This window comes from Fukomys damarensis, unplaced genomic scaffold, assembly GCF_012274545.1.
Source record: "Fukomys damarensis isolate Sample0158 unplaced genomic scaffold, DMR_v1.0_HiC HiC_scaffold_28, whole genome shotgun sequence".
Classification (NCBI taxonomy): Eukaryota; Metazoa; Chordata; class Mammalia; order Rodentia; family Bathyergidae; genus Fukomys; species Fukomys damarensis.
Genome location: NW_022900940.1, coordinates 48,761,484 through 48,789,054, shown reverse-complemented (window position 1 = coordinate 48,789,054; position 27,571 = coordinate 48,761,484). Strand labels below are relative to the sequence as shown.

The following is a 27,571-nucleotide window of genomic DNA, read 5'->3' as shown; positions in this document are numbered from 1 at the left end:
GGCTGGGCGAGGGCGAGCTGCTGCTGGAGGTGCAGGGGGTGCGCGTGTCCGGCTTGCCCCGCTACGACGTGCAAGGCGTCATCGACAGCTGCGGAGAGGCCGTCACCTTCAGAGCCGTCCGACAAGGTAAGCCCCGGAGCCCTTCTCACGAGGCGCGGCTGCGCGAAGTTGGGGAGGCGGGAGAGGTCTCCAGGCCCGGACCGCGAACTTGTCTCACCCGACTGCCGCGCAGGCTGGCCCGAGTCCGAAGGAAAGCTGGGCAGCTGAAGCGGGACAGGTGGACGTCCCCCGAGTCCAGCTGACCATTTTGGCCGCAGCTTAGTTTCCACACCGAAGATTGGGCGCGTGGAAGGCAAGGGTGCTGTTGAGTCGCTTCCATCGGAGAACTGGCTGTACCCTGCGACCGACCCCTGCAGTTGGGCAGGCCCGGGCCTTTTGCAGACTCCGGAGCCCGTGGCCGGCCCGAGAGCTCACCAGGCTCCTATCTCCTCCACCTTGCCCAGGTGCGGCGGGAGAGAGTCAAGGCTAAGTTTATCCTGCCGTCGTTGGCATAGCTTTTGATAAGATAGCTGCCTCTTGTTATCAGCTTATGTGCCAGGCTCTCTGTAAAGTCCTTTATTTGTAGTATCTTGTTCAGATTCACAGTTCTAACGAGTGGATTTTACAAATCTCGTATCACAAATAAGGAAACTGGTGCTGACAATTAAGTGACTTGCCCAAGGTCACCCAACTACCAACTGTTCAAGTCCTTGCTCCATCCTTAGGCAATGGAAGAAGGGTCAGATTTGTGACAGGGAAGGGAAGCAACGCTTCTCCCTCAGAGGTCTGCAGAGAAGGGATGGCCTCCTAACTGGTAGGTCCCTTGAATCTCTGTTCAGTATATTCAAGGTCTACCTTTGTCTGATCGCCAAAGAATGCTCCTTAAGGGGATTCCTTGTACGGCCAAGCACTGTGATGCAGGTTCTCCTGGGTGAAAGCACCAAGGGAGGTGGCAGAGTTCAAGATGATGAAAAGTTTCCATATGTCTGCATAAAAACCGCCAGTAGCTGGAGGAATGTGTCAAAAGAGGATGACTGGGCCGAGCTGGTCCTCTGTTAAAAACAGGCGTCTTCCAGATGAAATGGAGGAGGTGATAGGGGATGGCCTGGGTTTTTGGGAACTGAGGGGCTGACCCTTAGCGATAAAAAGCTCTCTCAATTTGTGCACTTATCCTTCACTTGGACATTCCTCCCACAAGTCCCCACCATACTTCCATGATGAACAAATACTTCCTTCTCTGTGCTCCTTTTGTATCTTGCAGTGTTTTACCTTGCACTCCCAAGTTAGGTGTTCATTTCTATACAGGAGCTCTTTAAAGGGAGAGACTGTTCCTTATTCATTGCACATCTCTTCTGGCTTTGCCTTTCCGGCTGTGTCCTTAGCTATAAACTGGCTTGTGGGTATTACATAAGCAAATGGGGGGGTACCCAAGCAGTTGCTGCTACAGAGTAAGTACGTAGTAAAGATTACCTATTATTGCTATGTTTGAGTTGAGCTTGAGCAGTTATTTATTTAACCAGGAACGTGGATTATAAATTTGATGCGTTACTTGGATGATTATGAGTTGATAAAGCTCCAGAGAAAATCCTGTCAGGCAGTTGATATAGGAGCAGCTGCAGATCTCAGTTCCGGGCAATTTGAACTAAGGACAGAAGAAGACCAGGCCAGGGCACCTGCTGTCCCCCCGCCACCATGGGGGTGTCTGGAGGTATCTCACAGGTCCTGAGTTGGGTTTGTTTCAGTGTGCATCCTGCCTGTAGCTGAGCCCCTTGGTTCCCCCAGTAGAGCCTGGAGAGGTGCGGTCTCTGGGCTGCCTCCAGCAAGGAACTGAGGACAGTTTGGTAAGCTACTCAGATAGGTTTGAAGGAACCTGTGTCTCCAAGTGATCATTCCTTCACCCACCCAAGACTATTCTTTGTGCATGGTTTTGTTCACAGCAGAAGTATGTGTGTGCGCATGTGTGTGGATCTGCTTATAATGGGATAGAAAAAAGATGCTGATTGGGAAACTGGGGTACTCTAGAAGCCACTACAGTGTGAAAGTTATTTCATGTAATAATTACATGAGGACAGTTAGCTTGTCTGACGCTTCATTACCAGTAATAGTGGCCCTAGAAACCATTTCACCAATTTTCTGTTCCCTCTTTTATACTGAAATTATAATTTAAATTAGACAACAGGGTTGTGTCTTACTTTGTCTTTGTTACTGTGTCTTATATTAGGTAGGCTCATCCTTGGCATTTAGTAAAGAAAAACCTTACTTTGTGTTGTTAGATCCTCAAGGGCCACTCTGGATTTTTTCTGTAAGGAAACATCATTGTCTTCTTCTGGGGGAAGATTCTGTTCTTTCTATTTTGTGGTCATTCTCTGGAAAGATGGATGGACCAAAATAGTCTGTAACAAGTGGGATTATGTAAGGTGGGACTGAACTAGAAGGAATCAATGTAAATGGACCCACTGGGTTAGTGCTGGTTCATTTTAAATGGAGAGTACAGCCCTTTGTCACAAAATGCCTAAAAAATTATACTTAATGTATTTTCACATTGTTAGTTATATATGTGTTATTATGTATACATGTTAAGGTATTTACCTGCAGTAATATGATTTTTTTAAAAATGATTTTTTAGAAATTTAATTTTAACTGATATATGAAAACATAAAATTTATACGTATTAATGGGTACCATGTAATGTTATGCATATATATATATATGTTGTGTAATATTTAAGTCATGGTTACACAGATCTTAAGAATCTACTTTTACAAGTATTCGCAGACATATATGCTCATGTTGTCATCACTCAAATCAATATACAAAGCATTTCCATTACTCCACAAATTTCCTTCATGCCCCTTTCCAGTCAAGTCCTCCCACTTCAAAAGGCTGTTTCATTTATTTCACTATTTAGTTGACTATTCTTGAACTTCATGAGTGAAATTATGTAGTATGTACTTTCTGCCTCAGGCTGTTTACATGCAACAAAGTATTTTGGAGATTTCATGTTACATATCATTTTCTTGGTTCTTCATTATTGCTGAAAAGTATTCTTTTCTTTTCTCTCATTGAGTTTATTGGTATATTTTAGGTATATAATATGATGACATGCATCATTGGGAATTTGTGCCATTATATGATATATCCTGGTTCTTTTTTTGTTTTTCCTATTCCCCTGCCTTCCCTTCAACCCCTCTACCCCTCTGTATTTACAAAGACTTTGTTTCCATTTTTCCCTTTTCTTGTATTTATTTCTTTCCCTTTCCTTTTCCCTACCCCTCCCACTTTCCCTTACCCTTTGGACCTGTTTACTATGATTATTATGACTAGAGCTCCTTTAGATATTCCATTGATTTATATCTTTGCCAATCTTTGATTGATCTTGTTTATCTTTTGAAATTTAGCCATTCTAGTGTTCATAGGAAAAATTTAATTGGGGAAATTATAATATAGAATGTACCTACTGTTTATTAATCTCTTGCCTTAGAATATGTCAGGCTAGGATATTACCATGTACAAGGCCCTGGATTCAATCCCCAACCCCCAAATAAGAAAAAAAATATTCCAGGTGCAAGAACAAGCATTCTTTGCTTCAGTCCTGTGAACTAGACTTGGATATTGCAGGCTAAGGTTTAGAGAGTGGGTAATGTTTCCAAAGTCCTCTCAGAAGTGGCAGACCAGAAGTTAGAACTCAGAAGACTTACTCCAAAGCTCTACTTTGAGTAGAACTCCTGGGACCTTGGGGTGGAATTTGAACCCTCAGATCACTGAAATATAAAATCACGAGCTTCCCTCCAGCACTACTGATTGAGAAACTTTGAGGGTGGAGTCTGTGGGATGTTTTAATAAGCCTTCAGGTATTACTTGTGCTTGCTCAGTTTTGGAAACTACTGCCCTGGGGTACAGCCTGAATTGAGAAGATGGCATCAAATGCAGCAGGTGCCCAAGGTTCCGGAACTAGCTCTGCCAGCTACAGCTATCATTTCTGACAGGTTGCCCTCTGCAGGCCTGAATTTCTTCAGAGCAAAAATAAGTGGGTATATCTCTTTTAAGATCCTTTGCACTTGTGAAATGCTGCATTTCTATGAATAATCCAGACATCAAAGATTTAAAACAGTGTGATTGCAGTTATGCTTTCATATTTTTGCAGGTGAATTTTGCAGTTTTGCAAATTACTAGGAACCAGAATTTTCCCTCTGTCCTTTTAAAGCCAGAATGGAGATAGTAAATAAGATTCAATTTAAAAACCAAAACACTGGGGCTGGGGATTTAGCTCAGTGGTTCTGATGCACAAGGTCTTGAGTTTGATCTATGCTACCAAAAAAAAACCAAAAAACAAAACCAAAACACTGCCACCAGCCCTTTCCCCTGTAGTGTGGGACTTGTGATCATATGCTGCTGAATATAGTTTTTAAATTTTAATGTTATGTGTTTGTTTTGATGGATTGGAATATATGACCAGAGCTCTGTGACAGAATAATCCTTCTATCATGTTCTCCCTCATTTTAAATTCAGTATCTTGTTTGTCTTGGTTTCGTCATTTCTCATAACTGTTGCACTTGTTTTCCTTTTTCCTCTAGATAGTCTCAAAGGTAGCTCCTTTTGTTAGTGTGCTTGTTGATCTCAGTGGCCTTTTTCTGGTGTCTTCCTCCTATGTGACAAGGAGACCCTGGTTTGTAGCAGACTGGGAGTGGGGAATACTGCAAGTAATTAATTGGTTTTTCCCAAACCAAGTCGAGCTGTTCCTGGCACACTACTGACCACATGTAGGATAGCTGTGAGTCCAGGGCCACTAGAATTTGCTGAATATATTTTCCATTGTTTCTTCTTATTCAGATGATAAGTGTAGGTAGGTCATATACAACATCTTTTCTTATTTTCTCCCTATTCATTTTTTCTTCTCTTCTATAATCTTAATGTTTTTTATTTTCTCATCACCAGCTCTTACAGTTAGCTGACTTCCTCTGTTTGTTACTTTATACTGGCCTATGAATGTCCATCAAGGCTTAATGAATTGTATCCAATTATTTCTGCCTGTTGACTGTAACCCAAGTTATACAACTGTCTCTAAATTTGAGATTTCAGATGTTCAGCCAGCAGGGTGATATGAGGGCTTTTCTGCTTTGTGTTCATGCGGAACCTGCTCAATGTTGACATTGCCATCCATGTAGGATACTTTTCCTTCGTTTTCTTGCAGCCTTGTATACAGTTATTTTTTGGCAAACAGAAAATTGGATCTCTGCTACAGATAACAGTCAGATTTTAGTTCTCTGTATCTTAAATTGTACTTTGTGTTCAGGTCTTTTTTAAATTTAAACTTTCAAAAACCTGTTTTTATTCTTGCTGCCAAAAGACTACTCTCAAATGGATATTTTTAGTTTACACCATGGAATGCTCCATGGTTTTTATAAAAATATAATGAAAATGCAAGCTACCCAATTTGCTCATTGTTTTAAGAGACCACCCTTTGACATTGGCTATGTTATGTAAAAGAAGATTAACTTGACCTTAGGAGGCAATGGCACATAGTTGGCTCCGAGAATTTGTTGGCATTCATTACCCAGCTAGTTTTTTGGATGGCAGAATTGGTAATATCCACCAAGGGGAATTAAGTGTTTATCAGAGAAAACATTCTGACATCTTCATACCACAAGGGTTTATGTGTAGGATGTTGCTTTATAAACAACACTTATTTTATTTCATAATACCACTTTGTGATGTTTGGGGTCCTTTTTTGTTAGTATATACATGTAACAGGATATAATGATTTTGTGTACACTGAGAATAAAGGCTGTCAGATTTGTCATGGGTTGACATTCATGTCCTAAAAAGTAGGTTACTGCATTCCTGCCTTATGTGGCTCATATGGTCTGGTCCTTAATTTGCTTCTTCTTCCCCAACCATAGCCTCTCACCCCTACCTCGACATCAGAAAGGCTGCTTCATTGGGAACTCTAAGCCCTTCTCTGGTGTCCCCTTTTAGAGAGACCTCCTCTTGATATAGGGATGATATTGGACCTCCAAATGATGTAGGGGAAATATTATAACCTGTTAAATGTCTGATACATTGAGTTCATGTTCTCTAAAGTTGAATGAGTTCTAGAAACAACAGAGGTTAAGAGTAGGAAATATGTATCAAAGGGGAGAGATACAGCTCCTGAGAGGCAGGAGGAGTCCTGGGTGGATTGCTGCAGACCCCACTTTTTAGAGGAAGTTTTACAGAGTAAAATCACAAGGTGGGTAAAAATCAGGCGGGTATAAGGTGGGACAAAATTGTGATTAACCAATAGGATTACAGGTATAGCTACTTAGGTTACATTGATCCAGTGGGGAAGCAAGTCATGTAGGAAGTGTACATGGAAGGAACCAGAACCATTTTTGGAAGAGATATATCAGGAGATAATAGTCGCCCACTTGGATGAATGACTCGTGTGTATCTAGACTTTATTGGACCAGGTGATATGAATTACAGTATATGACTTGTCCTCTGGGAGGCATGTAGACCTGGTCATTCTGTCTTTATCTTGAGGTCTGGTCTTCAGTGGATGCACTATCAGCCATAGTTGTAATGTGTTCTTATCTTTATGTTCTGCACTGACTCCTTGGAGGGCCTAGCCCTGCCTTACTGCCTATAATATTTCTACCTGACTTAGCTGTCTATAATACTCTGACCACATCTTAAACTATAACTATACTGCTATTTGTCATTCTCTCTTCCCCTTCTCTGCTTTGTAGTTTATTTATTACTAAAAATAATTCTACATAGAGTCTTAAGTTCCAAGAGGGCAGAGATGACTTATTCACCCTTCCCATGAATCTCCAGAGGAGTTCCTGGTGTACAGTAGTATTTGATTAAATCTTTGTTGAATGTCCACTCTCAGACTTACTTAGAACTTGAATACATTCCTCCTGAGCACGATTGCTTCTCAGTATTATGATATATGAAAGTCTCTGAAAATGTAGCTAATTCACAATGATCATATTAAACTGGTTAAGAGTTTAATGTTGATAGTCTGTGGCTGGGGCCAAGTTATGTTTAACCGATTGATCCAAATATTCTTGAAGGTAGTGAGCATAGCTGGCTTGTTTGAATTGGTCTTAATATTGTGTGGGTTTATAAGACCAGATTTGGGCCCATGATTTCCTGTTAAAGAGAGGAGGAGAGAATGAATTAAAGTATCCTTGGGATCACATTTAACTTGTATTTCCAGTTTTAATTTTCTGCATGGAACAGGTCCTAGCCTTCAAAAATAGAGTACTGATTTCAGGTGTCAGGAGGATTTGAGAAATAGCAGTAACACGAGTCACCAGGTAGTTGATCTAAATAGGAGACTTGAGATGACTGTAGTCATCCTGTTACAGTATTAGGATGACTGACCTGGTACTCCTAAAATAATCTGTAAATACCAAAGTATTGATGTATTGTAGGTTCAGATTTTAGACCCAGGCTGCCTGCGTAGAAAGCAGGCTTTGCCACTGACAAGCTGGGTGACCTAGGGCTAGATATGTCACCCCTGGTCTAGATTTATCCTTTGGAAAATGTAGGTGCTAATGATACCTACTTTCTAGGATTGACAAAGGAATAAAACAAAGAGATTTTAATAAATGCCATGTGTACAAGGCCTGGTGCATAGTGAGTGCTGAATAAATACTGGTTTCTATTATTGTTTGAATGTTTCCCATTTGAAAACACTTGTGGGAGAAGAAAGAATTTCTTGAAAGATGGATTTTGTGGTGCACAGTTCTCTGGAGAGCTTTTCAAGTCTAGAAAAAGCCCTTGTTTTTCTGCATGATTCAGATTCTGTCTTTTTAAAAGGCTCAAGCTGGAATGGACCAGACAGGTAGGAAGCGTATGGATTCCCCATGTGTTGGTGGAGTTCTGAGCCCACACTGCAAGGCTGACTGATTCTAATAATTGCTTTCAGGTCCAAGGGGATGGTAAAGGTGGGAGACAACCAGTACCAGCATTGATGAGCCTTGATATTGTGACAGTGAGGTTCTCTGGTTTTCATGATACCATGTCTGGGCTTCCACACCAAAAATGTCTGGGAATGGATTGAAGCTTAGTGATTGTAAGGAGTTAGAGTGGGCCTGGGTTCAAATCCATGCTTTGCCTCTTCTCACCTGAGAGACCACAGGCAGGTTAACCTGGAGAATACTAATTCTGTCAGTCTTCCAGTTGAAGAGGAGAATGGCAAGTTATCTTATGGAGGTGGTTGTGAGGCTCAAATGCAGTAATGTACGTGAAACACTTTGTAAGCTGGTAGAACAATTTTGGCTACTCCATGGGACATTTGGCAATCTCTAGAGACAGTTTTGGTTACAACAGTTAAAGAAGGGGTGCTACTTGCATCTAGCGAACAGAAGTTAGGGAGGATGCTAAATAGCCTACAGTGTACATCTCAGTGCACAAAACAGCGGATTGATTATCCAATCCAAAATATCAGTAAGTTGAGAAATTCTGATCCATAGCATAACTTCATGGTTAGATTGCCAGTCTGAACAAAAGTTGGCAGATTAATAATTATATCTATTTATTGATTCTCTAAGGTATCTCTGAGGTCCAGGCTAAAGAAAAGTTTGCCTAGGTAGATGATCTTATTCTTATTTTAGCCATGAGAAAATTAGTTTCAGAGGTCAAATTACTCACCCAGACTATGAATACAGATGAAGTTCAAACCCATACACACTTGGTTCAAAAATTCTTACCTTGGGTTTTCATATTACAGATGTCTTGATCACATGATGTGGAATGCCCATGTGCTTATACCTTGGGGGTCAATGTGAGTGCACCCTTTTTAGTTAGGACCTGTTGTTGCCAGAGACAACATAACATGCCTAGTAACCCCTGTGAAGATACTCTTAGAAATAATAAATAATAATAAATGGATTACCAGTGTTTACCACTGAGAAAACAAAGTGCTACATGTACATTCAAGCAGTTTAGCTTTGCTGCCTTCTGTTGTTTGAGATCTTTTTCACCAGTACATGGAATCTACTCTTCAGTGCTTTCTGTGCTTTGCATGCACATAATTATTTCAAGAGTTACAACAGTATCTCGTAGCTATAGATTTGCCTGGCTGCCTGGATTTCGGTCCTGGATTGTGTGTTTCCTGAAGACAGCATCCCTATTTTATGTATTATGTGAATTCTGCACTAGGTAGGTGCTCTAGAAATATCTGTTGAGTCAAATTTTGGGGAGGATAACAAGTAGGCATAATTTTACATTGAAAAATTCTTTGTGAAGATAGGTTGACTAGAAAATCCCTGTTTTATTTTAAAGTCATATCAAATATACTTAGCCACATGTCTGACTTTTCCATGATGATTAAAGATGGTTGTCTGCCAACTGTTGTAGCATTTTGGACTGTAGAGAAAATATTGAATTAATTGTGTTGAAGGTCATAGTATGCCTTTTTTCTGGCCAGATGTGTGTAGAGGTTGCTTATGTTGTGCAGCCATGGGTGGTACCACTTCAGCCTGATTTAAATAGAGTCAGTGCCTTCCCACCTGGATTCTTGGAGAAGCCTTGGAATTTGTCTTATTGGGAGAATATGTTCAATTCGTCCTCCAACTATCAGCCTGTTTAAGTCTGTGTGACTTGGTTAAAAATTCAGAGCTCAAGATCAGGTTGTTAAAAACGAAATATCTCTGGTGTTGGAACGTGCATATTTTCTGTTATCAAAAGTATTTGCCTCTAGATTTTAGTTTCTAATCTTTTAAAAATTCATAGTACTGTGTCCTTGTATGACTATCAATCACTGTCCATAGTTGGTCTGTACTTGCATTGCTGGTTTTTTGCTGTTAAGATACATATTTTTTCCTACCTTTAAGCAATGCATAGAATACAGGATGATGTTAATGTGGAAGGAAAATGTGTGCACATTGCTTATAATATCACCCCAGAGAAATACAGGTGTTATCACTATATTTTAATTCATCCATCCATCCATCCCATGCCCACATAGCTTTATAGTTTGGGGGAGCTATCTTTTTTTATGAAAATGGGATTTTAGAGTACATGCTGTTTTGGTGAGATTTTTCTCTGTGCTTAATGATGTATTATGGGCTTTTTGTCAGATGCATAGGTCACTTTTGCCAATTCAAGTGGCTGCAGGATTTGCTTTTGGGTACTGCGTATCGAACTCAGGTGTGCTTGAGAAGTAGGCAGCAGAACTACTGAACTAAATCCCCTAGGATTTGCTTTTCATGCATCCTACAATATATTAAGTTATGTTTTAAAGATGTATATTTAGGTTGTTTTCAGTTGCTTCCTATTATAGAGCATTTTGATGCATATCCTCATACATTTTAGTAAACATCTTCAGATATTTTCTTTGGATAGATGATTAGAAGAACAGCTGTTGGCTGTGTGAAGTTTAATCTTTTAAAGAGTTTTAATGTTTTCCATTATGTGACCCTGCAGAGAATATATTAACCATGAGAATCTGTAGGTCTTCAGTTACGTGACATGTAGCAGATAATACCCACCATTGAAATTGTTTATTGCTGGGAGTAATGGCACATTCAAGTCCTGAGTAGGTATTTTACAGAACTTTAGGGAGTGGTGCAAATGGAGTAAACTGGAAGGGCTAATCTTGTTTAAGGGAAAGAGTTACCATTCTGTTTAGAATGTTGCTGGCATGTAATAATATTGGTCCAGTTTTTCTAGTTTTTTCAGGTTTTTTTTTTTTTTTTTTTTAAGTTAACTTTGTCAGTTTTCAAATACTGGTTCAAAATTCTTTCAAAAACATGGGTGAGCCAAAGAGAACACATCTGGGAGCCATATTTCGACTTCAGGCAACAATTTTGAAACCTCTCATATATATTTATCTGTACCACTGGTGTCTTGCACATTTCATCTATTACTTGTTGTCTGTATTCTCAGGGCCCAGGATAGTGACCAATTCACAAAAAAGGCCAAGAAATGTGCGTTGAAATGAATAATACATTCTGGAAGTCATTTAGTTTGGCACTAAAACTAGTTAATATAGGTTCATTGAGGCCCAGCTGGTGGTTGAATGCTCTTCTAGTTTTGAAGAGCTGGGAAGAGAGTGTATTTTGACAGCAGATCATAGTTTTTGGGATAGTTTCTTTCAAGGCTTCAGTCTGCTGAAACTTAAAGTGGGTGCAAAATCACATCTTGAAATCAGTATTCATATGGCTATGAATTCACAGTAATGGATAGAATCCATTTTTATTTTGGAGGTGATTTCACTGTAAAATGTATGATATCACAATAACAGAATGAATGAACTATATGTCTGCCACTTAGGATTTTAAATATATGGCAAAGTTTTTATTAACACAACTTGCTTGGACATTCTGCAGATTGATCAGAGATCTAGCCTTTCTTTCTTCCCAAAGTAGATACTATCAGAATGTGATTAACTTTGGAGAACAGCGGATATCTGTTCTTCAGGGCCACAGTTACATGGTAGAATTTTGGTTTTTGAAAACCCTTGTTGCTTTTCTGCCTGCATAATGGATTGTTCTGCATTGCATAATTCACGTTGGGCATCAAGTTTGTTGCATGAGGCTGAGAAATGGGATTCAGGTAATTTAGATTAGAAATTTAATTGCTGCATTTTTTCTATCAAAAAGTCAAGGAATGATCTTTGCAAAATCAAAGCTGTAAAATCAATGGCAAGAGCTCTGTGAGAAGTTTAAATTTTGCTAGGTTTGGATTTGGTTTGTGTATTTATTCTCTTTTGTTCCCTTCTATGCCCCTTTCTGAGTGGAACATTCCAATAGGTTGTCTAGGAATTCAGTTTTTGATAGGGTATTTTTACAAGTAATCCGAAATTTCATGTGTGAAGCAGAACTTAGGTTTTTAAGTGTACATTACTGTGTGGTCTAATCAGCTTCCTTCATTATGGTTACCACGTTTGAGGTATTCAGAGCTCCCCGCACCCAATCCCAACTTCACATGAAATTTAACTTCTATCTGCTGTGTACTTTAAAGGGCTCATGTATACAGTATAGCACACAAAGCTTATATTCCATGATGCTTTAGGCTGGGCCATCCATGGTAAAATTTCTGTACTTTAGTCTTTGTTAGAGAAGAATCCAGGTCTACTAAAGAGTAAACCTACAGTTAAGCACACACCCAAAGGTATGTGAAAACTGGTCTGTTTCAGCTAGGATAAGCATAGCTGTCCAGCAGACCCTGGGCCACCCTGGGTGTGTGTGCACTGAACAAGTGTTCTTGCACGCCATGAGATTTCATGATTGTTTCTTTTTCTTTCTGTTCTTATCCTTTACTTTCTGTCCTTTGTATCCTTTACTTACTTTACTTCTTATCTTTCCTTTCTTCCCTCCCTCCCTTTCTCCCTCTCTTGCTAGTGCTGGGGATTGAACCTAGGCCTTTTGCATGCCAGATAAATACTGTAAAGCTGAGTTATGTACCCAGCTCCTGATTGTTTTTTTCATAGCATTATAATGGCAATAGGTAATTAGTTGGTCTGCATGCCCAAATTGCTGACACATGACCAAAAGCTAGTTCAGTTTGAGATTTTGCATCTTGAGTTTAGTGAGGCAAAGAGAGGGGAAAGTCAATAATCATTCATTGTTGTTGAATGGTGTGGGATGAAATGGTTGTTTTAACACCAACATCCAGGGATATGTCCTGGCTTCTGTCCTTTTCAATCTGTGAGCCACATTGTGTGTGCCAAGACATTTTTCTTTTTAAAGTAAAAAAAAGTCTTTTGGAAACACAGTGTTATCTCAGTTTTGATATATTATACATGTGTCACGATTTATAAAAGTCGGGGAGTTAGGATACCCAGCAAAGGAAACATCCTTTTAGCTGTTGCCTATTTGTGTGTCTAACTCTGTGGGAAAATACCACCATAAGGAAGAAAGGTCCTGGCTCTCTTAACTCAGTGTGAATCTGTTTCTGTGACATTTCTGCTAAAAATGTAAGATCAATCTATTCTCTGTGAGCAAGATAATTGTGAGAAGCCATTGATAGGAGTAAGATTGATGATTGTTACTCGTGCAAATTCTGTTGGTGGGAGAAGTCTATCTATATGGTGAGTCATTCTATTTTCCTTGATGCTTGAATTTCTGGGAAAGAAGATAACCAGAAAAGGCTGGCAGGGGTGGGACCTGAGGTTTCAGAGTTTGTTTGTGGGCCTGTCCACCTGTTTCTAGCCACATCTATTTACCTGATGGCTGCTAACAGATTTCAGGCAGAACTGCTTTGGAGAAAAGGATAAGTTTTGGAAACATTGTCCCATAAATTGGATTTGAGTGAATAGAAAATACATCTGAATTGCCTGGAAAGCCTGCAAATTGTGGACCTCTGGAGGTTGTGGCATCATTAGTGATTCTGACTCATGTCTTCCTGCCCAGCATAGTCCTGATATCCCAACTCCAACGAATGGCCCACAGAACAGCATCTAATTCAGATTTTATAGGATGTTCATGGAATGTGGGTATTACAAGGTCTCAGCTCAGACCTACAGAATCAGAGTCCTGGGGGTCCTGCGTAGCCATAGTGTTGTTCAGAAAAATTCTGGCTGTTGCGAAGTCCAATGTTTGAAACTCCAGGCTCTAAAATACTGGACTTTTCAATTCTGACACTTCATGAATGTCAGTAACACTCCCCATTCTGCACTTGAGTAAATGTTGATTGAGAAAGGGGATCAAAGGAAAGAAGTGAAAAGAAAAAATATGAGCTATGGAATAAATGGAAACAAAGCTTTTGCAAATATTAAGGGGTGGAGGGTTGAAGGGAGGGCAGGGGAGTGGGGAAAGATTAAGAAGCAAGATACATAATGTAAAGATTCAAGTTCCCAATGATGAATGTAAATGTATTATATATCTAAAATGTACCAATAAAAGAATTTAAGAGAAAAAAATAATAAGAAAAAAGAGTAGAAAGACAAACTGAATTATTTTAACCACTGGCTTTTTTAGGAGCAAATACTGGAAAATTGCATATGTGTATGTGGGAGGTCATTGTCTTGCTTTTGAGCCCGAGAATAAGACTGGTAATTTGGAGGGACCTTTTCCGTGGTACTATGCTTGCCTTTTTAAAATGGAATAGGACCTCTGGAGGAAAGACAGTGGGGACTGGCAGCACATATTGTGACGGAATATTATTTACATTGTTTCATATTTACTACACTACCTACAGGTATGGCTGGAAATTGAATTTTAAATTTTACTTACATATGAATCTAAATGTCTATAACCACACATGGCTATTGTCTACCATGTTGAACAGTACGGAAGGTGATGCCATTACAAATCTGAGGACAGTCATATAGGCTCTTTGTTTCACTTGTAGCTGCTCTAAGATTAGATTGGAGTGACACTTTGGGTTGATGGTTTTTTTTTTCTTTTATTGAGTTTATTGGTACATTTTAGGTCTACAGTACAGTTACATTCATTATTGGGATCTTGTACCTTTACATGACAGGCGGTCTTGGTTCTCATTTTTTTGGGTTGATACTTCTTACATTTTAAAACCTGGGTAGTATTTTAGTGTCCCTTATGTGCCCTCCTCCCTTTTATCAGTACATTTACTGATGACAGTTTTCATTAAAAGAAAGTTCAGTATATGGCAGTGTGCAGATTCTCCTAAACATTTATATGGAACAATTGTGCTTCTCAGAGAGCATTTTATTGAGTTTATTTACATTTTAGGTCTACAGTACAGTTACATTCATTATTGGGATCTTGTACCTTTACATGACAGGCGGTCTTGGTTCTCATTTTTTTGGGTTGATACTTCTTACATTTTAAAACCTGGGTAGTATTTTAGTGTCCCTTATGTGCCCTCCTCCCTTTTATCAGTACATTTACTGATGACAGTTTTCATTAAAAGAAAGTTCAGTATATGGCAGTGTGCAGATTCTCCTAAACATTTATATGGAACAATTGTGCTTCTCAGAGAGCAAAATGAGAGGGGGTCAAATAACAAGTTTTTGTTCTGTTGGCAAAGCTGGACAAACAGTGACTTGAAAGAGAATGGGAGATAAGTAACCAGGGCCGATCCACGCTATGCTGAGTGAGGTAATAGACTGAGCTTGGTGGCTGATTAAGATCCTGAGCATTCAGAGTACTGGAGATACAAAGAGGTCACCAATCCATCAGTGGCTGATAAGGTGACAGAGATGGGCTTCCTCTAGGTTGGAGACCTTCCATGCATTTCCCAGAATGGAAAATGTTATTTATTCCCTGTGGCACATATTAGTTCCCTCTAGACACCTGTGCTACTGTGTGGATGGGCCTTGGGGGCGGTGGTGCCGGGTGACATTATGGAGTTTGGTCCTGGAGCACAGCCCCTTCCTTCCACTCCAGCAGGTTCTAGACTCTGTGCTCTCTTTGGAGCAGGAGATGCCCACCCATGCCCTGTAAGTCTAAACATAAGTGCCTCCATATTCCAGTGCCAGCTGACACTTCTTAGGGTTCTAGGCGTGGAACTTGTACTTCTTGGAAACTGCAGGATTCTAATTTGACTTTTAAAATTGTGACAGAAAATACATAAATGAGTTTTTTAAAAACCATTTTTAAGTGTATAGCTCAGTGTCATTAAGGACATACTCAAATTGTGCAGCCATCACCACCATCCATTTCCAGAACTGCATCATATTTTCCCATGAAAACTTAGTCCCTATCAACAACTCCTTATTTGTCTGTCCTTTCAGATGATGATAACCTCTGTTAGATGCTTCTGTCTTGATGAAGTTGGCTGTCATTGGAATATCGTACAGTATTTGTCTTTTTATAATTGGTTTATTTCACTTTTCACAATGTTTTCAATGTTTATCCATGTTATAGCATATGTAATAATGACCTTCCCTTGTCAGGCTGAATAATTGAATGTATATAAAGACTACATTTTGCTCATCCATTTATCTGCTGTGAATGGTGAGTTGTTTCTCTCTTTTTCTGTGTGACTTTAGTCTTCTCCTCAGAAGCAAGAACAGTACTCAAGTTTCTGTAATACCTTGGCCTCTTTATTTCTTGCTTTGCCTGCCTTTTCCAGGCCTCTTAGAGGCACCACTGACCTAATGTCCCTAGCTCTGAAGATAGGGATTGCATTGCCAGGATAGAGGCTGGCCAGCAGTGTTTCCTCATTGTTGCTTTGGAACTTAGAGCAGTTTGGTTATTTGGTCTTTAGTCCCACCATTAGCAATGGTCTGTCACATTATCACAGTCCTGGGTTGGAAGCTATATCAGGAATTATGTAACAGGGTTTGGATCTCATGTATCTTAGAGCTCAAATTTGGTCCCACTGCTTACTTGCTAAGTGATGTTGGATGTATGATTTTACTTCTGTGAAGTAGCAATATTAATATACGTTTTGTGTGGTTGCCGGAAGGACTAAGTGAAATGGCACAGTGAATCCTTGGCAAGAAACAGAGCAAAAGCAACACTGAATAAACTGGTAGTTATTATTACATTTGTCAGTATTCCTGCTTTGAATCTGATCACTTTTGATTCTAGTTTTGTGGAGGCGCAGAATTGACTGTGTAGACTCAGAATGCTTCTGTTTAACACTCAGTTTTTATAATCTTTCCTGGCACTACCACCTCCTCTTAGATTTTATGGAGTGGAATTTGTTGGACCAAATTATGTGGAGCAGATTTAACAGAAACACATTCTGAGTATACTGTCTTATGTCTTTATGTTATTTCTCTTAAATCTCTTGAAACCTAAGTTTAGTCACCATTCTCTGTAGGAAGCTAGAAATGATTATAGAGCAATTAAATGATCCCTGAATCCTTAGTATTCTAGAATACTAAGGAGATCACAGAGATAGAAAATGCATATGGATGTTGTCCGGTAAACTTTATGCCAGGGTAGTTGCTTGGCTTAGTCATGATTTTTGTTCTTCTATTGATTATTGTAGCTGTAAATACAATAAAAATTCAGCCACTTAGACATTCATTGCTTATACATTTTTTTTTTACTGTTTTTGAGACAAGATCATTTAGGCCTAAAACTTACCATGTAACTCAGGCTGGCTTCAAACTTGTAATCCTCTTGCCTTAGCCTCCCAAGTGCTGGGATTAATGTTGTGCACCACCATGCCCAACTATCTTATACATTTTAAATATACTTTATATATTTTTAAATTATCATGTTATATGTTTTAATTTTACTCATTGTTAAATGTCATAGTTATTAGAGCAGCTGACATTTACATAGCCTTTCTTCTATGCTATTTGTTAGAAATGCTCTTAATTAACTCATTTACTTCTTAATCAGTTCTATCAAAGTGGGCATTATAATCACTCTCATTCAACAGAGGAAGAAATTGAGGCTCAGAGGAGTTAAGCTATTTTCTACCACGGTTTTTAATGGTAGATATGGAAAACCATCCAAGTTCTCAGGTTCAGAAATGGTGTTTGTTCTTATCAGCCTGTGAAGTGATTGATGAAGAAATAGAATCTTTCTTGGCCTGAGGAACTCCTCTAGGGCTAGTTTTTTATTTCAAAGAGATGAGGTCTTGCTCTGTGGCCCAGGCTGGCCCGCAGTCCTTGGGCTCAAGCAGTCCTGCTTTAGCCACCTCAGTAGCTGGGACTACAAGTATATCCCACCATGGATGGCTTGTTATAAAAGTGATCGAATGATTAATTTATCAGTTAGTATGTACACATCATTATGTCTTTCTGTTCACATTTTTCCAAATCAAGGAAGGTCACTGATTGGCAGAGGAAGTTAGGACAGGGCTTGGAAATGGTCTAAGAAGTCAGCATGATGTCATTATGCTTTTCTAAGTGACTCAGCACCTCTTATTTAATAATGCTTGTGCCTCAGTTTCCTCATATGTAAAGGACTGTGTTTATAGATGTAAGGATAAACTATAGGAATTCAGTGAGCAGTTATCAATTATGTTTCTACTGAGCCCAAGCAACTGTCATAAAAGCATCTTCTGTCTGTTATCTAGGGTCCTGTGGGCTGAGGATTTGCAGTTGTCTACTGTGGGGCTAAAAGCTCCTCACACAGTGTCATGTGCGAGGCTCACCTTTGAATTGTTCCAGAACCAGTCGCAGTGCCAGCTGTGTTTGCTGTCTTTGGATTAGTGAGCGCACTGCACTAGAACTGTATGAATATGTACATGGACCTGAAAGCTACAGGGTGAGGTCAAGTCTGGAGTCCACTTGGCCAAAACAGGTCTGAATGAATATATCCTGGAAGACATGGCATTTCCCCCCTCCCCCCTGTGCTCATTTGTTTTATTTTTCTTGTTGTATTTTGGTGCTGATGAGAGAACCCAGGGCTTTGTGTATGCTAAGCATGTACTTGATCAGTGTGCTACTTTCCCAGTGTTTTCATTTATGTTTGAATAAGTTATATTTTATCATTGGAAGGGAGATCTAATGGTGCTGGGTAAGACATATAATGGCTAAGCAATATGTTTTCCCCTCAGTGAATCCAGGCTTTGGAATTATAGAATCATCTGAATGTTCTATAAGAGTTTGTGGATAGAGCTAGGAACTGGCTGCTCCCTGTAATGTGATATTTGATGGATTGCTGGGTACCAAGGGTCTAGGCTCTGCAGTCAGGCAGTTTTCTATCTGAATCCCCTAGAACTCTATCCTTAGGCAGTATTTTATAATCTCTGTAAATCTAATGCTTTTTTAAAAAAATCAGAAAATATCCACCATGTGGAATTGTGGGAATTACATGGCATAACATGTGAGGAATATTCATTCATTAGATTACCTGTTTCATAGTAAGCATTCAGTAATTATCGCCTGCTGTTGATATTATTTTACCCAGTGAGTAACAGTGATTAATAGTTCTGTTCAACAAAACACATACATTGTGATTTCTATATGCCAAATAATGTGCTAGGTTCTATGAGACTTAAAGTTGAATGAAACATACTTTCAAGAGATCAAACTATGACATAGGAACCAGTGAAATTTCTTGATCTCTTATATGTTAAATGTTTTCTGTGCATTTGCTCACCTAATTTTCAAAACAACCTTGATACTATTCTAAAGTCTACAGATATGAAAACTAAAGCCTCAAAGTTAGGGTAGGTGATTTGGTCCAAGAAAGTTGTGGAACTGGAATTTCTGTAAGGTCTGTGTGTATGCATGTAACCATGAGTCTCTGTGTTCTCACTGTCTGGAGTTCACTGTGGATTCTTGATTTAGGTTTTGGTGTGGTAGGGGAAATAAACCATGGTGTGGACATTCACAAGGGGACAAGATGATGTGAAGATCATTTGCCAGCAGTTGGGCTTGGGACTTACCTCAATGAGGAGGTTGAATTTTTCAGCAGTAGGGTATTTATAGGGACAAGGTGGCATGCTATTCTGAGTGGAGGGAATAACAGTGGCTTGAAGACAGGAAAATTCCGAGTGTATCTTACACCCAGGGTGGAGGAAGCATGTAGAGGTGTAGTGGAATGAGGTAGCCTGTTTCCTTTGCCATCTGGCAGAATTTCAGTAGTCTTATAATTGTTTGATAAAGCCTTATTGAAAAGTATGTGGGAATAGCTTGTTAAAAAATGTAATATTTAGGGCCAGGGATTTAGCTCAGTAGTTCCACTGCCTGCCTCACAAGTGCAAGGACCTGAGTTTGATCCCCAGTACCAGGAAAAAAAAAAGCCACAAAAGGTAACATTTGTCATAGCTTTTCCAAGATCTTTTCTCTGGAAATACTCAAACCCATAAAATATATAGAGAGGGCTTTGTTCTCTGTAGCATTGTTTGTAAAGAGAAAAATTTGAGGTTGACTTACATGGTTTGTGGTAGTTGAAAACTTAGAGCACTTCTCTACATTGGGATAATAAATCTCTGTGCCCTGATGGGTAACAAATGCTATATTAAGTGGAAAAGTAAGAGACAATATCTATTGAATAATCTCATTTTTGTAACATACAGCTTACCTAGGTGGGTGTGTTCCTGTGTGCTTTAAAAATAAACATGGAACAACATGGATCAATTTTTCTTGCTACCTCTTGGTCAGGTGAACATATGTTTCCTACTTTGTTTGAGAAATAGCTGGTTTACACCTGTTGTATTGGTGTAATTATTAATAGTGCTCTTTCTTTTCTTTGGTGTCCTTCTTGGGATAGTGATTTATATGGTTACCTGGTCTTTCTTCCTCTGAGGATTGGAATTGGGGTAAGAGTTGTGGGAAACTGAGCACTACCCATGTGACTTGGTGTAGTTTACAGCAAGCATTTTTGTCAGGCACAGTGAGGATTATGCCCCTACTGCATTATATAGTGGATGATTGCTGAGCTACTGTTACATGGTCAGTATTAAGGGAGAAGTTACCTTTTTCTCTTTTTGTCAGATGTATGAGCATCTAAGTCATCACTTAAATTAGTGAAACTTTTAGTTGTCTGAGAGAAGTGTGCTGGATTTTCACACTAAAGTCCTTTTCAGAGAACTGGGGATTTTACATTTCCTTCTTTCTTTTGATTCCTACATTACTGAATTGAAATTCTCTTTTGGGAAAATAACATACCTTTTGAAAAAATGTAAAATTGTGGCCTTTTCTCCCTCTGGTTTCTCAAACATAAATTTAGACACAGGGAGACTAACTTACCAAATGAGCTATATGCAACCTGTTGACCTAGAGTGGGCTTCTGTGTTGGCTAGGTTCCTATTTTCTTTCCTTTCCAGTAAAATCCCAGAGGAAATGTGTATGAGAGGGAAATAGCTGTAGTTAAAAAATTACAGTGATTCAGATTTATCCGGACATCAGTGGGCTGCTTTTGATGTACCAGGCACTGTGCTGGTTGATTTCCCATCTGTCACCTCTTTGATTCTTTACAAAAACTCTAGAACCATTATCTTCATTTCATGCATATGGAAACTGAGTCTCAGAAGAGCTGAGTACTTACCTAGGATACTTTGGATTCAGATCATGTGCCTTTGGTTTGGAATCTTACTGTCCACTCCACTACAAGAGACTTTAACCTCAGCACTACTGACATTTTGATGAGGTAAGTCATTGTTATTAGAAGCTGTGTTGGGTTGTGACATGTTTAGCCACATGGCCTTTGCCTACTGGATACCAGCAACTCCCATCCTCTACTCTCCATCCCCACTTGTGACACAAAAACTGTTGCAAAAGGTTCTGTGGAGGGTAGAATAGTTGAGAATAACTGTATTACAACAAGATAGAAGACTGTCATTGAATCCAGATAAATCCAGGGTTAACAATAGGCGAGCAAAGCTAGGGTGTGACCTCTTTTTAGAGTGTGTGAACTCTACCAGGTCTAATATTCTTGGCTGTTCTTTGCATTTCATTTTTTGTTTGTTTCATGAGGAATTGAAAAAAATTATCTGCAAATCTTTTTAGTCAAGAACAGCTCTGGTCAAAAAGTAGAGCAGTTGAAAATACTGAGCATTTTTTAGTTTACTAACCTTGTCTGTCCTCTCACTCTCATCTTGGTCATCAGGATGAGCTGACACCACGAGGGCACAGATTACCAATTCTGTATGATTCTTCTCAGCTTTAGAAATGTGTTGCTTATGAATTTGATGCACTTCTGTGGTAGAGTGCTTGGCACCAGTAAAGTCCTGATTTCTATCCCCATCATCAAATAAAAAATAATTTTAAAATGCTGCTGAGAATATTTGGTGAAATTCCTCAGTGGTATGAGGCTTTGAGCCAGCATTTCTCCTGGAGGACTATACAGGTCAGTTGCATGGTCAGTGAATGTCCCATCCTGCGAAGTCCCCGTGCATTGTATTATGCAGCCTGTGTAGCTGCTTCTTTCTCTTTATTTTCACCTCTGCTTTTTTGAAATTAGCTGGTTATTCCTGAGCTTTACTATCTTTGTTTCAACATGGAACTTTTAATACTATCTCTTCTCATATTTATGTTTTTAAGAATATCTCGGAATGAATGTTTACTGGATATAGTATAGTTTGGATTTTTCTAGTTGAATGGATCATGGTATAATTTCTTTTTTCCTTTTCTGTTTTGGTCCTCTGATAAAAAATAATTCCTAAGATATTATTTGATTACTTGTTTTTATTTATGAGTAAATGTTTGACAGATTAAAGCTGATAAGTATTTTAAAGTTGGGTGTGTCATACTGCTTGACTTAGAATTTTTCAATAGCTGTCATTATTTGAATTTGAAGAATATAACTTTTGAGTGCTTACTTTGCTGTGTATTCTACTTGAAACAAGCAAAGGCAGGTCTTCTGAATTAGATAATCTAGGGGATATAGGGAGATTTAGAGCTAAGGAAAGAGGAAATGGTGAGCATTCATGGGATATCATATGAGTTTCTATACAAGAGTTTTTTTTTTTTTTCCAGATTTGTGTTTACCCTGGAGAAAGGACAGATCAAACAGTGTAATACTTATGAACTGGTCATAGTTCACTCTCTCAGCGCACCTGTGTGTGCGCATGTGCATCTGTGTGGGTATTTTTTTCTCTTGTGTGACACCTTAGTGAGAATTGAACCCTGTGTCTTTGCACTGAGCTATACACCCAGCCATTTTTAAAATTTTAATACAACGTCTTGCTAAATGGCTGAGCATCACACTTTTGATTCAGCCTCCTGAGTAGCTGAAATTGCTGCCATGGGCTACCATGTCTGCCTTCACTCCAGCTTGTTTTGTGACATATTTTGTTTGGTTCCCTAGAAAGCAAACCAGAATTGGAGATTACTGTATTGGATAGTTATTAGGGAATGCTTTCCAGGTCAATTTCTGGTGGAAGGATTGGGCCAAGTGAGAAGTTAGTTTGTGAGGTGGTCACCAAGGTTTCAGTGACCCACAAAAAATTCTGATTCTGCAATGGTTCTTTACCACGCTCATCTGAAGCCAGGCTATATTGTCACGTCAGTCAGTAAGGCTGTGCTGGGAGGAGGTTCTGACCTTAGGGAAAGTAGCCCTCTGCAGTTACCACAAACCCTGAAACCAGATCCTGGAGGCAGGTGGCTTAGTATAGCATAACATTTGCTGCATATGAGTATGGGATGTGTGTGTGTGTGTGTGTGTGTGTGTGTGTGTGTGGTTCATTTAATAAGCACCATTTCATTGAGAAACTTATCCAAGAGCACACACCTGGGAAGTGAAATACTTGAGTCTGATACCAGGGGTTTGAATGGTTTTCAAACCTATACCTTTGTGGCTGTATGACTGTTGCAGTGTTAGTTGCTGAGAAAAGAGTATTTTGGGCAGTCTTTTTCACTTTCTTTATGGGATATCCTTGAAGTTGGATGAGTTGGTTATCTCTAGTATCTCCAGCCTTTTGTTGAAAGGAACTTAAAATCATTTGCTCTAAATGAGTCACCAGCTGGAAGGAAAGTTGAATATGATCCTCTGTTTTTCCTCAGCCAGGGTTGACTTTGAATACAGTGGTGTCCCTCTAATTCCCTGGGAAACACTTGATTCAGCAAACACCTTACCATTAAATACCACAGACAATGTGGTATCCTCAGGAAGTTTCTAAGTCCTAGATTTTTGCTTATAGCTGACTACAATCCTAGGATAAGATCACCTATCAAATATTTACTCTACTTGCAAGTGCAAGGACCCGAGTTCAATCCCCGATACCAAAAAAAAAATTTACTCTATGCTCTTATCACAGCCTGAAGATCTGAGAGGAAAGTTGCTTTGTAACTACTAGGATTATTGGTGAATACAATGTGCAAAAACCTGAAAATAAATACAGTTCATAGTGGATAAAACTGGCCGGGGATTTAGCTCAGTGGTTCCACTGCCTGCCTCGCAAATGCAAGGTCCCGAGTTCAATCTCTGGTACCAACAAAACAAAGCAAAACATAGTGGATAAAGCAGGAATTATGTGACTTTCTTCAAATTGCCTGAAATTCCAAAAATGAAGTTACACTTAATCAAAATTGAGGGTGAAAGGATTTTCAGGTAGCTGTTTTATTAATGACATAGGAATCCAGCCAAACTGGAGAAGACCTTGTTCCCTAGAAGGGTATCAGTGGGGAACTACCAGGAAATACATTTGTTTTCAGCCTTTCTTATCATCCACTTCCTCCACCTGGGTCGGAGGGTCAGATTATTCTAGGAAGTAGCTCCCTTGGTTCAGCCTCTTCCTTGGGCTCTCCAGGCCTTGTTGGGTAGAATAACACTGAATATCATGCTAAGAGTCACATGTTTCAAGAGCTCAAGGTAAAGCTGAGCATGATGATACTCATGTAATCCCACCACTTGGGAGGCTGAGGCAGGAGAATAGGAACAAGTTTGAGTCCAGTAGTGACTTTAATTAAGGCCCGCCTGAAACGATGTAATGAGACCCTGTCTCAGAAAAAAAAAGTGCTCAAGGTAATTTGGGTATTATTGCCCAAGTTATATAGGGTTATATGCACCCTGAGGATTGATGAAGGCTCTTCAGCTCCTGGACTCAGACTTAATACCCTAGTACAGTACTTATCCCTTGATAGTCCTTGTAAAATAGGGTGAAAAACATCACCCACTTTTCCTAGAATTACTATGACAGTTTTCATGATGGTTGGCATTATTTATCTTTGCACTAAAGCATTTGGTACATGTCATAATTATGATTTTTTGATAAAGAAAAGTTAATGAGCTTATGAGAGCAGATTGAGCACCACAGTGCTGTGTAAAGATAATTTATCTTTAATGAATGCCTGATGTCTTTACAATTTGCTCTCAGGGCTTGCAGCCTGTGGTTTAATTGTCTCAGTGTCCTATAATATGTACATTATTGTGCCTTTCTGATTGATGAAAACTCAAAGTGGCCACTTTGTCCAGGTATCATTGTAAAACTTAAGTCTTGAATTCATCACTCCTTAGTTTTGAATATTGTACTATTCAGCCTTCCCTCCCACATCCTGGGGCAGCCACCCAGGCTGAGACACTTCTTGGGTTTGTTTTTCTTTTCTTTAGTGTTGAGGCATTTCTTGTCTTTTTCTTTGGTAGGAAAGGGTCTCCATTTGTCACATGGGCTTGGTAACAGGCTTGATAGAGTCCTGATTCAGAAGGGAAGAGAAGATAAATTGTTACACAAGTAGGTTCTCTCTGGAGCTTAAGTCTTTCTTGTTCAGTGAAATCTCTGGTTTCTGCCCACTTCCCTTCATTCTTTTTTTTTTCCCCTGTCGTAGAGTAACCTGCTTAAAATTTGTCAGGGGGGTTTCCTCTGTTCTTAGGATCAACAAGATGCAAAAGATCTACAAGAGCTCTGGTGTCTGGCTCCTGCCTCCCTTACCATCCACTTGTGATTCCTTTACTGTGCTTGACTGTAGGGCCTTTGCATATGTCTGTCTTCTTTTTCATTCTCCTCTTGTTCCTCTATTCCTCCTTCATATCCTTTTACCTCTCCTCCTCCTTCCTCTCTTTCTCTTCTTCTGTGCATTAATGGGGATCCAGCACAGGGTCTTCACACTGAGCTACATCTCCACAGTACTTGCTTTGTTTTGTGATAAGGTCTCTCTGAATTTCTAAATTGTCCAGGCTGGGCTTGGACTTGAGATCTTCCTACCTCAGACTCCCTGAGTGCTGGGATTACAGACATGCACCACCATGCTCCCTGGCTTTGCCTTTCTTCTTCACCTGAATGCTGTTGCTTACCCATCATATCTAGTTAATAAGTGTTTATCCTGTGATTTATCAAGTCTATTATCATTTTTCTTCAGGAAGCCTGCCTGACAGGGTCTATTCTTTTTTTATGCTCTTATAAGCCCATGTGTTTCTCTTTTGTGGCATTCATCACACATTTGTATTTTGATGTGCATCTGTGCTTGTGTGATATGCATCTGTACTTGTGTTGATATGCTCTGTGCTAAGCTACTCGAAGGTCCAGAGCATCACTGGTGTTTATTTCTCCACTGGTTCCGCAGTGCCTGCCAGGTATGGAGCTTCCACCTAAAGGGTGCTCACATTTTCCAAACATTTTGAAAGACAAGTATCTGAGTTATCAGATACTACAGGATCCACCATAGTAGATCCACAGCTTAATCGTGCACTTGAATTACCTGGAGATGCAAGTTTGTTTCAGTAGGTGCAGGTAGTATCTCCAACAATGTCACAAGAGATGTTGATGGTGGTCTTGGGACCATAGGAAGCCCAGGAAGATCCAGAAAACAGATATGTGAGTACAGCCTCCTCCATGCATTTTGTGCTTCTTCTCTTCTGACTTAGGAAGTGTAGTGTGCACACTGAAGTGGTTACTACTTCACTGTGGCTCTGCACCCTGGGAGCTCCCAAAGTTCCTTCTTGTGTACAGCATGTTTTCTTGCTTGCATTAAGCGTGTTGCTATTACTGCCCCAGGGCCCTGATAAGTGATCCTGAAGTGTTCCTCTGAAACAGCAGTAGGTTGTCCTGACAACGGTTGCTTAGGTTGCAGTTAAGGAATGTCTGTTTAGTACTTGCTTCATTTACCTTATCCCCACATGTGTATGAGTGAATTTCCTCTTTCTCCCTCTCTGCTCTGGATTTGGGATGCACTGGTGAGATCCTGTGACAGAGGGTTTAGAGTCTACTCCCCATTTCTCAGACAACAAGTTTTGGGTGTGTTGCCTTCTTTACTGCTTCTTGGTTTCCTGATTATTTTGTTGCCAGCTTGATTCTTGTCCATTGATTAATAATACAGGAAAGAGACAGTGCTTCATTGGGGAGATGGGAACACAGTAATGACCTGGGGCTTTAAAGAGATAAGTAGAACTGACTGGCCACCTCCAGTGCCATGTTCCCTGTCATGGAAGCCCTGTGCCCACATTGAGGCTGTTGCCACCTTGATGCTCTGGGGAAGTTCAAGACACTAGTATAGCTGCAGTGGTGCACTATATGAGGTGCTAAGAAACCTCTGAAGCTATCCAAGAGGTTCCATTCTAAGTACCCGAAGAGTCCCAGAGTGGTTCACCTAGATGCTTGCTGGTGGAGACAGTGATTGCCTGGATGGAGGATACATCCCATACATTGAGTTTGTGACCAAAACCTCAATTCAGGTGAGCCAGTGGCACCCCAAAGAGAAGGCTGAGATCTTGATATTTGAGTGGCCTTTTTACCAGTAGGACATATTCAGGATGATCAGAAAATGGCTCACCATTTCCACCAGCTTTGGGAGCAAATATCTGAGAAGACACTGCCCAGGAGAACAGAATGCAGCAGTTTCTGGAGGCTGGAGCCCAGCTGGCTGAGGTTTAGGTCTGTGAGGCCAAGACCCACCCGTCTCTGATCGTAGTCTGTGAGGCTGGGACCCAGGGTTTTCCCAAGGCTGCCTTGAGCCTGGTTACCATATTATGAAAGCGTTTCTAAACCAGAAGTGAAAACCAGGCAGGGATTCAAGTGGGAGTCTCTGAAGACTTTTTTTGGTCTCCTTCTACCCTAGAAGCTGGGGGAAGAATGTGTGGGTTGTCTTTGTTTCCCTCCTGTGCTAAATGTCTCAATACAAATTTACAGTTCTAATAAAAAATAAGATACAACTGATGAAGCTGTACCAGGACAGGCCAGGAGGCTTACTGGGACCCCTGCTCACTGTGTACACACTGTTTACACCTACGTGGAGCCCCAAGTGAAGGTGAGCTCAGGAGATTTTACATGAAATACATGCTCTTTGAAGGTAATGAACTAAAATCAAACCAAAACAAAAATTAAA

General features: G+C 39.9%; 1 protein-coding gene across 1 annotated transcript in view; it reads left to right on the top strand.

Moving 5' to 3' along the window:
- The first annotated feature begins 6 nt into the window (after positions 1-6).
- Positions 7-27,571, top strand: part of Magi1 (membrane associated guanylate kinase, WW and PDZ domain containing 1) — a 577,911-nt gene continuing 550,346 nt past the window's right edge. The window contains exon 1 of the mRNA XM_033757021.1: positions 7-126. The gene's annotated coding sequence lies outside the window, so the exon portion shown is untranslated. The remainder of the gene's footprint in view (positions 127-27,571) is intronic.